This window comes from Arvicola amphibius, chromosome 5, assembly GCF_903992535.2.
Source record: "Arvicola amphibius chromosome 5, mArvAmp1.2, whole genome shotgun sequence".
Lineage (NCBI taxonomy): Eukaryota > Metazoa > Chordata > Mammalia > Rodentia > Cricetidae > Arvicola > Arvicola amphibius.
This window is the reverse complement of record NC_052051.1, coordinates 42,343,292-42,358,480: the sequence shown is the minus strand read 5'-3', so window position 1 is coordinate 42,358,480 and position 15,189 is coordinate 42,343,292.

The window sequence follows — 15,189 nt, the reverse complement described above, 5'->3', positions numbered from 1 at the left end:
ATGTTGAGTTTGGAAAACTTTTTAATTCACAATCAGGGAGATTGTGAATTAAAACAAAAGCCCATTAAAACGTTGGGTTTTCAAATTAACAAATGCTAGGACTGTTTTTGAAATCAAACTTCCTCAAGATAGATATCATATGAATAAGTAAATAAACCTTGCTGGCAGATGCAGCTCCTTTAGCTTCCTGTGTGTGTAGGCGATGTATACCATTCAAGAGAAAGCTCTAGGGCATGGCTTTCCTACCTTTGCTTCTGTTTCCAGTGCTTGCTATGGAAACATTTCTTAATAAAGTTGCTCATCTGATCTGGGTTTGGGGCACAGTTATGAACAATGCCTACCTCACTTTTTAGTACTTTGTACATGCTGTATTTGAAAGAACCTGTTCACATATAGGACATCCCAAAACATCTACAAGTCCATGTCCTATGAGGTAACCTTTTAGGCTCGTAAGTATTTGCAGGCCTTAGTTTCTCCATCTGTAAAATGGGAGCAATACCTACTTCATAGACTTCTTGTGGGACTTACCCAAATTTTCCATGCCCTTGCGACTTAGTAAGCAATAAATAATCCTGGGTTTCATTTGTTATTTTCCTTTTAACCAACAGACCTCTTGGAGAGTCCACAGTCCAGCACAGAAGCAAACACAAGTCTACACAAGTCTATGTGCTACAATAGGCCCTGGTAGAAAGAAAGGGCACTGGAATCTGAACAGGGAAGTAGGAAAGCCTCCAAAGGAGAGGTGAACCTTGATTCATTTCCTAAAGAAGGAACTCAGTTTCCTGAGAGAGATTAAAGAAGTCATAGGCATAATGGACTGAGGACAGCATCAGCACAGAGTTGGATGTCTGGTGAATTCATGGAGAGAGATATGGGTTAGGGGTGTGTGCTGGGGAGACATAGAACTTCAATGTGTGCGCACCTTTGTGTGTTTGTAGATATCAGCTGGTTTCTTGGAATTTACATTCCAAAGTTCAACATCATTCAATGATTTATGACAAGCCTTCTAGGCATGGTCCTTCCATTACCACAGCCTGTCACCTTCCGTTGACTCCGAAGCCCACTGACATGTCTCCAGTGGACAGATGCTTAAATGCAATAGGGCCACTGTGAAGCAAGTTGAGTTATTGTCATGACATTGACAATGACAGCTATAATCACATGGCATTGGCTGGTAGCAAGATAGGATTTCCCAAACTCTAATGGTCAGACTACAGTGTGGAGTATGCAGTTTTGCTTTGGACACCCAGCTGGACCTGCTGAAGAGGTGCATGGGGATGACACTCAGCCCTGCTACAGTTCCCTCTCTTGGTGCTACTTACCCCCTGTTTGGTCAGTAACCCAATTAGATTGATCAAATTATTTCCAGCCTCTTGGCCACCAAGCCCAGGCAGTGGGAGACTGTGGCAGGATGTAGGGGCAGGAAAAGAGAGTGGAAGGCCACATGGTTTATTCCACTTATGTCCAGCTTCTGTCTGTTTCTAGTGGTGGCAGTGTCCACCTGTGGCCCCTAACTCTTGACAGGTGCCCCCATCCTCCTGTTCCTCTCCTTCCAATGCCTTCTTCTGCTCCCTACTACTGTTTCCAGTCCTGGTGACCGGCCCTTCCCTCTTGGCTCCTTTTTCTCTGTCCACATGCCCATGCTGAGGCCTATACTAAGTATACACAGTATAACCATTTGAAATAAACCACTCCTTTCCCACAGAGACACCAACCAATCCAATTCCTTGCTAGTCCATCCTTTATCCTGAGGTTGCTTGAAGGAAACAATGACATCATTGTTTTAATTAGTTCTTTGGTAACTTCAAACCATGAGCCTTGACTATATTAACCACCTCCTCTAACTTTTCCCAGATCCCTTCCCTGTCTACTCAACTTGGTGTCCCTTTTTTCACCTGTCAAATACAATTTGTGCTGTCCACAGACTATGAGATGTCTGGCCTTCCCTAGAGCATGTTCTGCTTACCAGAGGAAACGCTCATAGAAAATGGAGTCTTCCTCTCGCAGCAGCAGCTATCGGCTGTTCATAGCTCCTGTGGGACCTTAGCGCATCCCTTCTCTCTGCATATTGGGATTTGGTCTGGCTTGCCTTTCCAAGGGACTTATACATCCTGTCATAACCATGGTGAGTTCCTGTGTGCGGAGGACTGGAGATGTTGTATTTGCTCACCGCTTCTGGTTCTTAACAGTCTTTTCCATCCCCTCTTCTGCAGTGATCTCTGAGCCCCGGGAGGAGAGGGTGCACACAACATAGATATTTAATTTTAGTCTGAGCATTCTACAGGCTCATATTCTCTGCACCCTGACTGGTTATGGGCCTCTCTGTCAATCACTGTTTACTGCAAATAGACATTTCTCTGATGAGAGTTCAGAGTTTCTCCATGGGTATAAAGATAAGTCTTTAGGAGTCGGTTGAATACTATGTCCAATTAGCAGAATAGCAGTAGTAGGTTCTCCCCTGGGTACTAGAACCTGTATTCAACAGTTTCTTGGACCAGCACTGGTACCAGGCATGGATTTCATCTTGCAAAACAGGATTTAAATCTGAAAGTGCTTGCTTATCCCTGCGATGTTCCTGACATGTTTGCACCAGTGAACATGTCCTGCCAGGCAAGTTCTTACTGTCCATAGGTAAGATTTATGATTCCTTTCCTCCTCTGGTAGATTGCATATCACCTTCCAGTACTATGAAAGCTAGCCAGTAGGGAATGACACTTCCAAAGTCAGTACTAGCTTAAAATCTCTATATTCTATGACTCAAGTATGGGGTGTCTTCAGCAACAGGATCTTAACATCTGAATGGTAGCCAGTATCTTTGGTGAGAGCCTGCAATTTTTGAGGGTGTATGGGACCTCAATTACCAAACATCTGAAATAGGAAGGGTTAAATTGGAACTGACAGGTAGGAGAGGTGAGAAATAAATATGAAAGGAAGAATAAATAACTCCAAAGACCTTTTGAAAAGGTCACATGGGAATCTGTCTGCTGCTGAAGAAGCTTCAATATTTTATATATATATATATATATATATTTCTATAATGGGTCAACAGTGCCCTGGCTAGATGCCACTGCCTAACACATAAAAACTCCAGTGCCACGAATGAACAGGTTTCCTCCTTTGGAGCTGTTGCCATCATGTGTCTTGATATATAATCTTCTAAAGATTCTCCTGGGGGCTTATATATTAGCTGCTATTGTCATTACAGTCATTGTTGAAGTGCTAATTGATGGCAGAATTAAGGGATGCTGGATCTGGAAAGCGCCTAGGGGATTGCCCCAGACAACCCTTACATTTATATTCAAAGAAACGGAGGCCCATAATGCTTTCTCACATCCACACAGCCTGCAGGTAGTGGAGCTAAGGATAGCATCAGTCCACATTGTAAGACGGCCAGCTGTGTTTACATCCATTCTGTTTGACTTCTTTAATTAAGCTGTTGATTCCCTCGATGACCTCATCCACTTGTTTTAGAAATGAGTTACGTAAGCCCAGCTCCTCCACGAACACTTTATTTGCTCCCTCTGAGAAGAGCATCATGCTGTCCCAAAATAAGCAGGAGTTCAAGAGAATACCCCATTTCATTGCTCCTGTGCCGGCGGCTGACTCATTTACTCCTGGGCCTGTGAGCTAGCACTCATCAATCACTCATCCTCAGAAGAACTCTCCGCAACCGCTGTCCGGCCTCCCCGTCTCCCAGGGCAACACCCTCCCCGTACCGTCCCCCAACTAGGTTTCCCTGTTACACGGAGGAGGAGGCCACTTTCGGGTTCTCACCTCTGAACAGAGAACAGAGTCAGCTTGTGAAGGCTAAAAACCCTGAAAGCAACGGAACGGAAAGTGGACATTTTTGTCTTGTTTTGTTTTTAACAGACGTCGGGTTTTCCCAGATTTTAAACAGATACGCAAACGGGAACACATTTCAGGGGGGATAGACCCAGGAGAAGCAGTCAATATCCTTCCCAAGTTCAATGTATAAGGAGCTTAAATATCATCTCCAGTCTTTCCCAAAATGGGAGCAAACTTTAAATTACCTTCTTACCATGACTCCTCAACACATATCAGCCTGGAATCGTGGCCACCTGATCTTAAGTCATAGAATGCCTATGTTTCTCTGCTGCCCAAGGAAGTGGCTGATTGGGCAGTAAAATATTAGCGGAAAAGTTAGCGTCACTGGGTTCACAAATCAAATCAGGTAAAGCAGGTGGGTTGAGAGACCAGAACAGGTAAAGCTCCTTGTCCTCAGGTGATCTTTCCCCTCCACTTCTAGGAGGCTGGCATCTTCTGGGGGAGTGGGGAGGGCAGCTGTCACAGCAGCTGCAGGTGCAGAAGACAGGATGATGCTTTGCTTTCTCTCAGCAGCTTCATCCCAGGGCTCAGTTCGCTGGCCACCTGAATCATGTTCTTAGTGCTTGAAGCAAGCCACAGACAGGTTCACCCAATTAAACTGACCGGGTGTAAGGAGAAAATGGAGACTGGAACTTTCTACTATGTCCTTCTTAATATATAACACGTGATCAATCTTTATTATTGTGAAGGAAACATCAGCATTCTTAGCACCTTCTGCAGTCCTATCAAGCAGAGTCCCTCACAGGGATGAAGAGTCACAGTGGTGAAGGAGTATCGAGAAAGGAGGACAGGAATATCTGTGATTCCAGCTATAGGGCATGGGTTCGCATATACTTTTGCTCATTTAATTTTTTCATGAAGTAAGTGAGGTTTGTGGTACTAGTGCCTGTATTGGCGGTGGTAGAGGTTGTGCACAGCATAAAGCGGTCTAGGGAAGTAGGAAGGCATTGGGATTCAAGTTCATACCCAACACCTGCAAAACAGCCTAGAGGAGGAGGCATCCTTTTCTAATTTGCATATAGACATCTATCCCTCTACCTTCTTCCAAAGTTGTCCTTAGGCAAGCATTGGCAGCTAGTTAGGAGAAAGAACAATGGGGAGACCAGGAGAGAAGAGAAAGGGAAGTGGTGGGTGGATGGTTAGGCTATGAACAAGCAAAGTAAGTAGAATGATCCCCGTTAGGACCAGAGGGCCTGGCTGTCTTCTCATCTCAGTCCCCTAGCTCAGGAGTGAAGGGTTACTTTTGGAGGGCTAGAGTCTGGGTACAGGTGAGGATCAGAACTCTGTGGCTGAGCCTAACTGTGGGAGCCCTTCCATAGGCAATTTGAGGAGGACAACATTCATTCAAGGCAGACATGCTAGGAAGAATATTCAGGAACATGGATGCCTGTGGGCACAACATCATTCAATTCAGTGACATCTGTCTCTTAACGGCTCCTCTCAGAGGACTGTGAGAAAGAGAGCTGTCATTCCTTTAGCGGGAAAGTGTGGGAGAAAAGACTGATTCCAGATGTCTAGTGATCCCACCACATTCCAAATGCCAGTCACCGTTACTGCCATTTACATAAATTCTGTAATGAGCCATACCACGTTAGAGCATAAATTGACCCATACTAACCGAGGAAATCAGGGTCTCATTGATGAAAAAATTTGAGAAATGATTCAAGTGGAAGCTCATGACAATTTTACTAGAGACTAAAAAGAGGAGCACCCATGTGGCAGCCGTTGATCTTTGCAAGGAGAATGGAGGAGAAAAGGGAGAGAAACCAGGCCTGTCACGTTACCAGTATGCAGGTCTGTCATTTGGTGCCAGTCAGGAGGTAGAGGGACACTTTGGAAAAAGGACATTCCTATTTTCTGGCCAGCATCCAAAAGAAAGAGACAGAAAATGAAAGAAAGAAAAAAAAAAAAAAAAAAGAAAAAAAGAAAAAAAAAAAGAAAAGAAAAGAAAGAAAGAAAGAAAGAAAGGAAGGAAGGAAGGTAAGAAGGAAGGAAGGAAGAAAAGAAAGGGCATACCACCAGAAATTCTTTAGCATGACTTGAGGTGAGCCAACCTTCCTAAGGGTGGTCCCTCCTTCCTGAGGGGTGGTCCCTAGGCCACAGGATTGACCCAGCCCAGCTAGGCTGTTAGGTCCTCAACCAGGTCAGAGAGTCTATTCTCTTGACCAGAAGTTTTTCCCTGGTAGGTTTATAGCGGCTTCTCTAACAGACTTCCGCTGCATGTACTGTGTAGGCTTTTTCAGCCACGTCTGTCTCCTTGAATTTGTTCAGTGTAAAATACATGGCTCAAGTGGCTAAACAAAGACACAACTTCCAAAGCTTTGACATTCCTCAAGGCTTCAGTAAGACCCAGTTTGCCTTTAAAACCATGAGGAAAGCACAGTATGGCACTAAGTGAACATCTTAAGACTGTTACACAGACTTAATATGTACACCATAGGTGTATATATGCTGTAAGTATGAATGTACGTATGTGTACTTATTTGTATATATGGGTGCACAGTATCCAATGTTTGTATGTTTAGGTGTTATATGTGTACAAGAGTATATGTATATGTCTTGTACATGTCTATATATGTATGTAGGAATTTATGTATCCTGATACTTGGTATGATGGCTAGTTTCAGTGAACTTGACACAAGCTAGAGTTATCTGAAAGGAGGACCCCTCAAATGAGAAAATGCCTTAATAAGATTTGACTGTAAGGCATTCTTAAAATTAGTGATTGAAGGGGGAGAGCCCATTCCATTGCAGGTGGTGCCATCCCTGGGCTGGTGGTCCTGGGTTCTATAAGAAAGCAGGCTGAGCAAGCCATGAGGAGTAAGCCGGTAGGCAGCATCCATCCATGGCCTCTGCATTAGCTCCTGCCTCCAGGTTCCAGCTGTACTTAAGCTCCTGTCCTGACTTCCTTCTGTAACAGACTATGATTTGAAAACACGTCAAGTAAACCCTTTCCTCCCTGCCCCTATACACACCCTGAACCATTAAGGAATAAGTCCTAGGTAGGATGAATTCTCATTCCCTCTCTGTCCTTTTCCTTATGCTACCATGTGGTGACTTAGAACCTGTCACTCTGCTTCAGTCTGTTGCCTCATGGATAACACATCCCTGTTTTATGTTAAGAAAAAAGAGAGAGATTGATTTCAGTTATAACTGTGTATGTTATATGTGTTATTACTTGGGGAGAATCAAATATTGTATTTTGGAATGTTGAAAATTTTTAAGTGTTTCTCACCCATCTGTGTTTCATCACGCCAGAACTCCCTGTGTAGTTCTTTACCCCATTTCTAATTTGTTAATTTGTTTTCTGTATGTTCAACTTTTTTACTTCCTTAGATATTATTTATACTAAACCTCTCACAGATGTATGATTGGTTAGTAATAGTAATAGTAATAATGATGTCTGATTCTTTGGCTACCATATTTCTCAAATGCTGGTACCCTTTGCCTTACAGAAACTTTTCAGTTTCATGAGGTCCTATTTATGAGGTCACTTGTTGCTCTTTGTGCCCATGCCGTCGGTGTCCCATTCAGAAAGTTCTTTCCTGAGCCAGGGAGTTCAAACACATTCCTACTTTCTCTTCTTTCAGACTTAGGATATCTGGTCTTCATAAATATGCATCTGTTTCATTCTTCTGCAGGTAGCCCTCCAGACCAGCACCATTTATTAAAGATACGTTCTTTTCTTCAGAGTGTATTTTTTCTCTTCTTTACAAAAAATGTGTCTATAAGTTTGTGGACTGACGTCTGGTACTTCAAGTTTATTTCATTGGTCAAAGTGTCTGTTTTTATGTTAGTACCATGCTGTTTTTATTACTATAGCTCTGTAATATAACTTGAAATCTGGGATGGGGACACTTCCAGCAGTCCTCTTCTTATTCAGGGTTATTTTAAACTATATTGGGGATTTTATACTTCCATATGAGTTGAAGGTTGAGGATTGCCATGAATCTATAGGCTGCTTTTGATAGGATGGCCATTTTGACAATATTAATCTTATTGATCCACAAGCATGGGAGATTGTTTCATTTTCTGATGTCTTCTTCAATCTTAAAGTTTTTATTGCAGAAGTCTTCTACTTGTTTGGTTAGAGTTACCTCAAAATTATTTGTAGATTATTGTGAAAGGCACTATTTCCCAGTTTCTTTCTCAGTATGTTTGTAGTTTGTAAATAGAAAGGCTACTGATTTTTATGTGTTGTTTTATGTGTGATTTTTATGTGAGAAATACTTTGCTGAAAGTATTTCTCAGCTATATAAGTTCCCTGGTGGTGTCTTTAGGGTCTTTTGTGTATAAAATCTGACTAACTGTGAGTAAGGATACTTTGTCTTCTTTCTTTCCTATTTGAATCCCATTGATCTCCTTTGGTTTTCTCATTGCTCTAGCTAAGACTTCAAGTACTGTGTTAACTAGGTATGGAGAGACTGGACAAACTTGTCTTATTCCTGATTACAGTGGAAATGCTTTGAGTTTCTCCCCACTTCGTATTATGTGTCTGTGGGCTTGTGTAAATTATGCAGAGGTATGTCCCTTGTATCCCTAGTCTGTCAGGACTTTTATCATGAAGTGATGTTGGATTTTATCAAATGCCTTTCCTGCAGCTAATGAGATGACCATGTAGTTTTTGCCTGCTTATGTGGCAGATTACATTGATTGATATCCATATGTAAATTAAAACTACTTTGAAATTTCATCTTACCCCAGTCAGAATGGGCAAAAATAATAAAACAAGTGACAAACAGCACATGCCAGTGAGAATATGGAGAAAAGGAAGCATGCATTCATTGTTGGTGGGAATGAAAATGGGTGTAGCCCCTGGAAATTGGGGTGGAGACTGCAAAAAAAAAAAAAAGCTGAATATTGGCCTGCCACAAGATCCAGCCATACCACTTTTGGGACTATACTACATCTTACTAAAGTTATACTTGCTAAACTACATTCATTGCTGCTGTATTCATAATAGTCAGAAATTGGAAACAGCCTAGATATTCGTTAACAGATGAATAGATGATGTAGTACATTTTCTCAATGGAATATTATGCAGATATTAAGAAAAAAAGCAAAATTATGAAAATTTCAGGCAAATTAATAAAGCTAGAAACAACCATCCTGAATGTGGTACCCCCAGGCCCCCAAAGACAAATATTAGCTGTGTTTTTCTTACATGTGGAATCTAACTTCTAAGCTTTAGATATGTGTGTTTCATTTAGAATAACTGTAATGATCTGTTCTGTCTCTTTAAGAGACAACCCATGCCTACTCCCCCCCCCCATCTGCTGAGGCAGGCAGATCTTCCTTCTTGCTTGCAGCCTGGGTCTCTTCCTTTTTCTGTCTCTCTCTGGGAGAGGCAGCTTCTCTCTCTCTCTCTCTCTCTCTCTCTCTCTCTCTCTCTCTCTCTCTCTCCTCTCTCCTCTCTTCTCTCTCTCTCCTCTTCTCCTTTTCCCCCTTCCCTTCCATACTTCCATAACCCACTAAATAAATATCCAACCTCACTCTTCATGGCATGCCTATCTCTCTGTCTCTTGCCCACCGCCGCCATGTGTCTTGCCACCTGGGACCAGCAGCCTTTGGAGACCTGCGACGTGGTCTTGTGCACCATCCCTGCCTGTGACCTGCTGCCTGCTGCTGCTCGGGGACCTTCAGCGTTTCTGCTACTGCAGCTACTTGGGGATCCTGAAATATTTTTAATTAAACCATTACAATAACCACAGAGGTTATGTAGCTAGTAAGAGACCAGGGGAAAAGAGGAATTCTTCCAAAGAAGGAGAAATAGAGTATATTACTATAAAGTGATAAAGGAGACACTAGAGTAGGAGGATTATATGGGAAAGGGAATGGGAGGGCAAGGTGAAGAAGGGTGTGCTACAGGCATTTTCAAAATCTGTGTGAAAACCTATTATCACATAAATTTCCTAAAATATATATAAGCATATGAAAGGAAGTTAAAGAGAGTCCCTGTGAAATGAGGGAAACAGTGCCCCACTAGACACCTTATGCCACCCAAGTAAAACCCCTAGTGCCCAGAATGGGTTACATCTCGTTGTTTTTTGGTTACTCTCAGCAACCTGATGTTAAGACCAAATTGCCAAAGACATCACTAACTCACATCATCAAACATAGAGAAATTGTGCTGGTGCCCAAATAGAAGTTTCATCCCTATTGATTAGTGCTTCCAGTGGAAGGAATTTGCTATCTACTGGAGGAGAAATGCCATCATCAATTTCGCCCAGCCACAAGCCCTAAAACCAACAACAGAGAAAGTGGTACAAACGTTATGGGAGAACCAACCACATTTTGATTGGATTTAAGACACAATCCGTATGACTTAACCCATACATGACCTACTAAAGTGGCCAAGAACCTGACACTAGACAAGTTATAGGACTAATTAATAGGTAAACCTATTAATATTATTCTGCTAAAGGAACCTAGCAATAGCATGAATCCTAATGGCATACTGCTATATCCATCTATCAGAGCTTCACTCCATCCTCATCAGAGAACTTCTTCTTATAATATATGATTATTAACAGAGAGATTTGCAACGGGACAATGTGGAGAGAATGAGAGACTTTGGAGTGCTCAGCTCTAAATGGGATGTCTTCATCAAGTCCCTCCCTTCACCGCTCGGGGATCCGTGCAGAAGAGAAGGAAAGAGTGTAAGAGCCAGCGGTGGTGGATGACTCTAAGGAAATGGTATCTTCCAGACACAGCAGGACTGATGCACTTATGAACTCACAGAGACTGTGACAGCAGACACAGGACGTGCACAGGCTCATACCAGACAGAATTATAGCACTGAGAAGGAAAATTGGATGTAATTCCCACCACTAACTAAGAAGCTATTTGCAATTGATTGGGAAGGTAAAAATCAGTTTTCTCCAGTGGAGTGTCACTGGGTCCATCAACCACACTCCCTGGAAAGGTCCAGGCCTAGGGGTAGCTGACTAACACAAAAGAGACTCTCTCTCTCTCTCTCTCTCTCTCTCTCTCTCTCTCTCTCTCTCTCTCTCTCTCTCGTGTGGTGCGTACTATTTTTTATTTTTAATTTTTTTGTTTCATTTGATTTTCTTTTTTCAGTTTGTTTTGATTTTCTTTCTTTTTTACGATTTGTTTTTTGAGAGAGGGAGAGAAAAAGAATGCAAAGTTGAACAAGTAGGGAGAGAGAAGGATCTGGAAGGGCTTGGGGATGGGAAAGATATGCTCAAAATATAGTGTATAGAAAAGTTTTAAATAATATTTACCAAACAATTCTGAGCAGAAGGCTCTCCTGATTAATTAAGTCTTATATCTCATTTGAGTGGTGAAAATACCCTTGACAGAAGTGGCTTGTTCAAGGCCACCCAGATTCTGGTCTCTCTGTTTCTTCTGAACCATGTTGCTTATATTTTTTTCCAAACATCTACCAAACATTCACTATGAGAGCTTGGAAAAGACCCATCATGTGCGAGTTAATCTCTTTGTTCTTCTAATGTGGTCTTTGCTGCCCTTTGCCCTGTGTTCTGAAAAACCTAACTTCTGGCCACTACTTCCTTTCCCCCATTGCTTTCAGCTAATGGTAACAGGACTGGGATATTTGTACCCCACATTCTTTCATGTGGATTTCAGGTTTGACAGGAGTTAGGCTCGTAGAAAAAGGTCATTTGATCAGTAATCAGCGGCTTCCTTGCATGGCTGTGGTTCCTTCTGATTTCCTGTGCAGTGTAGAGAAGGGTAAAAAAAAGGTCCCCATCACTGCTGGTCCTGGTGGTTCATGCTCTCTGCAGCCTACCTCCACCCTGCTTTCCTCTGGCTGCAAGTTGTCTTTTCATTGAAATCATCAGACTGTACTAGTCCTTCTTGTTGAGACAGAAGGTACACGGAGGGTCTCTTACTCAGAACAGATTAAAGACTGCCTTCTCAGAGTTGAATGCAGGGCAGATCACAGCACGTATACAATGTGTCACATGTGACCCAGATGAGATTGTTTGCTTTTGGAAGATAGGGTCCCTCCCTAGTTCTGGGATTTCATACATGGACCCTATACCCAGCTGAAAGCTTTTTTTAAATCAGCCATCAGACCAGGGTTGTGAGCTTGCTGTATTTTTTATCTTGAATAAATGTTATGGGGACGTACTATAGATTCCCCCAATCATCTTCCTCCACCTCCAAGCAAAGTCAGTTTGCTGTTATGACAGAAAGGGTCTTGAAGGATTCATTTGGAGAAACTGAAAATTGGTCCCTTGATCTAGATACAAAGTGGCAAGATCTCAGTCACCCTGAATTTCCACCTCAAGCAACTTCAGGAATCCATGTGCAAAGGGTGTCCTGCCTCTCGCGCGTTTCCACCTGTTACTTCCAAGCCAAACCAGAGTGACTCATTGGAAGCCTAATGCAGCGGAGTAGGGAAACAAGCTCTTAATAAGTCAGGTGGATGTCCTAACCTCACTGCACTTGAGCGTTTGGGATACAAGAGAAGCCCAAGAGAAAAGGCAAAGGGCGAGGGGCTGCTTCAAGCGGCCCCCCTCTACCAATCATTGCTCTTTAAAAGGTGTCTGTTCCCCATTCCCACTTCACACTAGTCCCATCCACCAAATATTGATCCTTGGTCTTCCTGGGATATCACTAAGTGCCCTTTGTCTCTTTGGTAGAAATCTACTCATCTCAGCCAAGTTCTCCTGAGACTTCTAGGTGTCCACAGCGGGCAGGTGCTCTCTGAGAGGCAGGGATCCAAAAATAACTTGAAAGGTCATTTTTATTTCTGTATCAAAATATATCACTGTGATTAACTGTGAAATTACCTCCATCAATTCAGATAAACATCCGAAACAGTCTGCTAATCAGAGGAGACCCTTTCTAGCTGGCATTGGCTGTGCTTTATTAGTGGGAAGAAGGGTAGATTTCCGAGCCAGTCTGCCCTGTGTGCAGACTTCTATTATAGAAGACACAAGCTCTGTGACATTGGGGAGGTGCCACCTCTAGACCAGACCCAGCAGTAGGCTGGTATTTGTTTGATAAAAGGCCCTGTGTTCTTCCTTTGGTTCTGTGCTCACTGACCATTGGCAGCTTAAGGTCTCCTAGATGTGATGAATGACGTTTCACTTCCACAAAAGCTGACCACAGGGCTGCTTCTCTTTGCCTGGAGAGTCAGTTGTGTGCATTTCACACCTCACCCCGTCTCTGCCTATACTTTTCACCTCTAAAATAAGAACAATATGGAAGGCATACATGTTACACAGGGTTTGCTAACCGTATGCATAAAATCATTTTTTGCTTGATTTCTCCTAGCAAGTATCTCTTCACTCTAGGAATGGTACCAATGACACACCAAAGGAACAATTCCACCCAAGGGCAGCTTGGTGAACTCTGAGTTTATTGAGATTACTCATAGTAGCATGGGTATCTCACAGGCCACTCCACTGGAGAATTTCCTCTCCACAACTGATTACTGCCTCTTTACCTTTGGGGAGGGTCTTTGGGAATCTTGTAACAACTTCCTGAGCCTCCCCGGTCTTATGTATATCCTTAGTCACAGGAGTCTCCCTTCTTCCCCCAGGAGGGAATATTTTGATTAAATGAAAATAGATTGCGACAGATCTGCTCATATGATTATTTAATTGTGGGTGGAGTGTCTCCTCCATATACTTCGGTCTCAAGGAGAGCCAGGCATCCTGGACAATGCAGACTCTTCAAGAGGGAAGATTCTTCCTATCATTTCCGAATTCCCCTAAAGCATGCTTAGAAAAAAATGGGGAGAGAGAAAGAAAACCAAAGCAAAATACAAAAGCAGCTCTTTGCTGGGAATGACTCAACTTCCTTTGGGGAGACTGTGACCGACTCTGCTTCCCAGGAATCAGAAATGATTAGTGACGGATGAAGACAGAGCAACCCTGTTGACCCGGGGTGACCATCAGACGGTTCAGGAAGGAAGGAGCGTGTTGATGAAGTGTTGACCTGCAACCACCGGCGCAGGTGTCCAACCATTTCAGTCCTGAGAGACTGGGATTGAATTTCTACGGTTGCTTGAGAGGGCTCAGGACATGCTGCAGGGTAATAGGAAGGACATGGGGTGAGGAAAAGGTTTCTGCCACAGTGCCGAGAGACACATGATAGCTCAACAGGGAACCAAGAGTCAGGTTTAATATTGTTGCTGCCCCACACTTAATAATTGAGGTCAATGGTTTATCAAGTCCTTCCAGAGGGCCACAAAAAGGCCAGGCAGCAGTGCAAAAGGCAGCAGGAAAGGCTGAGCTGTGGGGAACAATCAGAGCTCCCGGAAGTCGGCCTGCTGGTGTCACAAGGAGGTGTTCCTAATAGAATTAGCCCCAGGCTTTGCACTGTGTTGGAAAGGCTACTTATGTGGCCTTGAAGAACCTCTGAAAATGTGTCCTTTCCCACTCAGTTAAAGCAAAGTCTCTGGAAGACAATCTGATGAATTTCGCTGGATGGTCTGGCTTGAACCAGAGACCACACAATGGTTGTGCATTAGCTGGAGCGTGCTGGCACTGAAAGCGGAAGAAGGCTAGAGATCCAAAGTATATTTGGGTCTGAGCAACTGCCCTGGAGCCTTGGAAAGAAAGCTGAAGTCTTCCATTGGAGAGCAAGCATAGGGTGTAAGGTGGCACAAACTGGGGCTGGGAGGCCATTCAGGATGCGAGGCGGGAGCTCATGGGGATAGTGCCCAGAAAGCTCATGTGACACCGTTTCTCTCCAGACACTTCGCCTGTGCTAACTGTTAAGCTAGAAAACCCAACAGGAAAGAAACTTCTGATAGCTAAGGCAGCAGAAACGGGAAGGGCATTCAGAGGGCAGTTGCTATGACGGGCTTCGTGGCCTTGCTGGTGGTAAGGAGGGTGTATTTTTGGCCTCTGGGTCTTGTGAGCAGAGAGGAATCAGGAAAGGGAAACCAAGCATACAATCCTGCAGAGATTGGGGGGTAATTGTCGTTTGCAAGTGAGAGTTTGTCAAGGCTTTTCAGCAGCCTTGAAAGTGCTGGCATTAGGAGATAGATGTCCAGAGCCCAAAGGAAGACTCTGCCTGCCACCTTGAAGGCCATCCACCATTGGGAACAGAGGCTTAAAATGTTCCAGAAATCCCTTTGGCAGAGAAGCAGCAGCCTTCTCTCTACCCAGCATACAGCTACTGATCACACTAAACCTCAGCCCCTGGGAGAGCAGCTGGGAAAAGGAGACCCACAGGTGCCTACACTTTGCTCCGTCCTCATCAGTCGACTTCAGAGTGGGTCAGCCTGATGCTGTGCATTCATCTCCTACTGTCTGTTTTGTGTTCTGGGAGGTAAAGCATATTCACACCCACAGGGCTAAGTACCACGCTGCTTTTCTCAGGACTCACACAGCTTTGGCC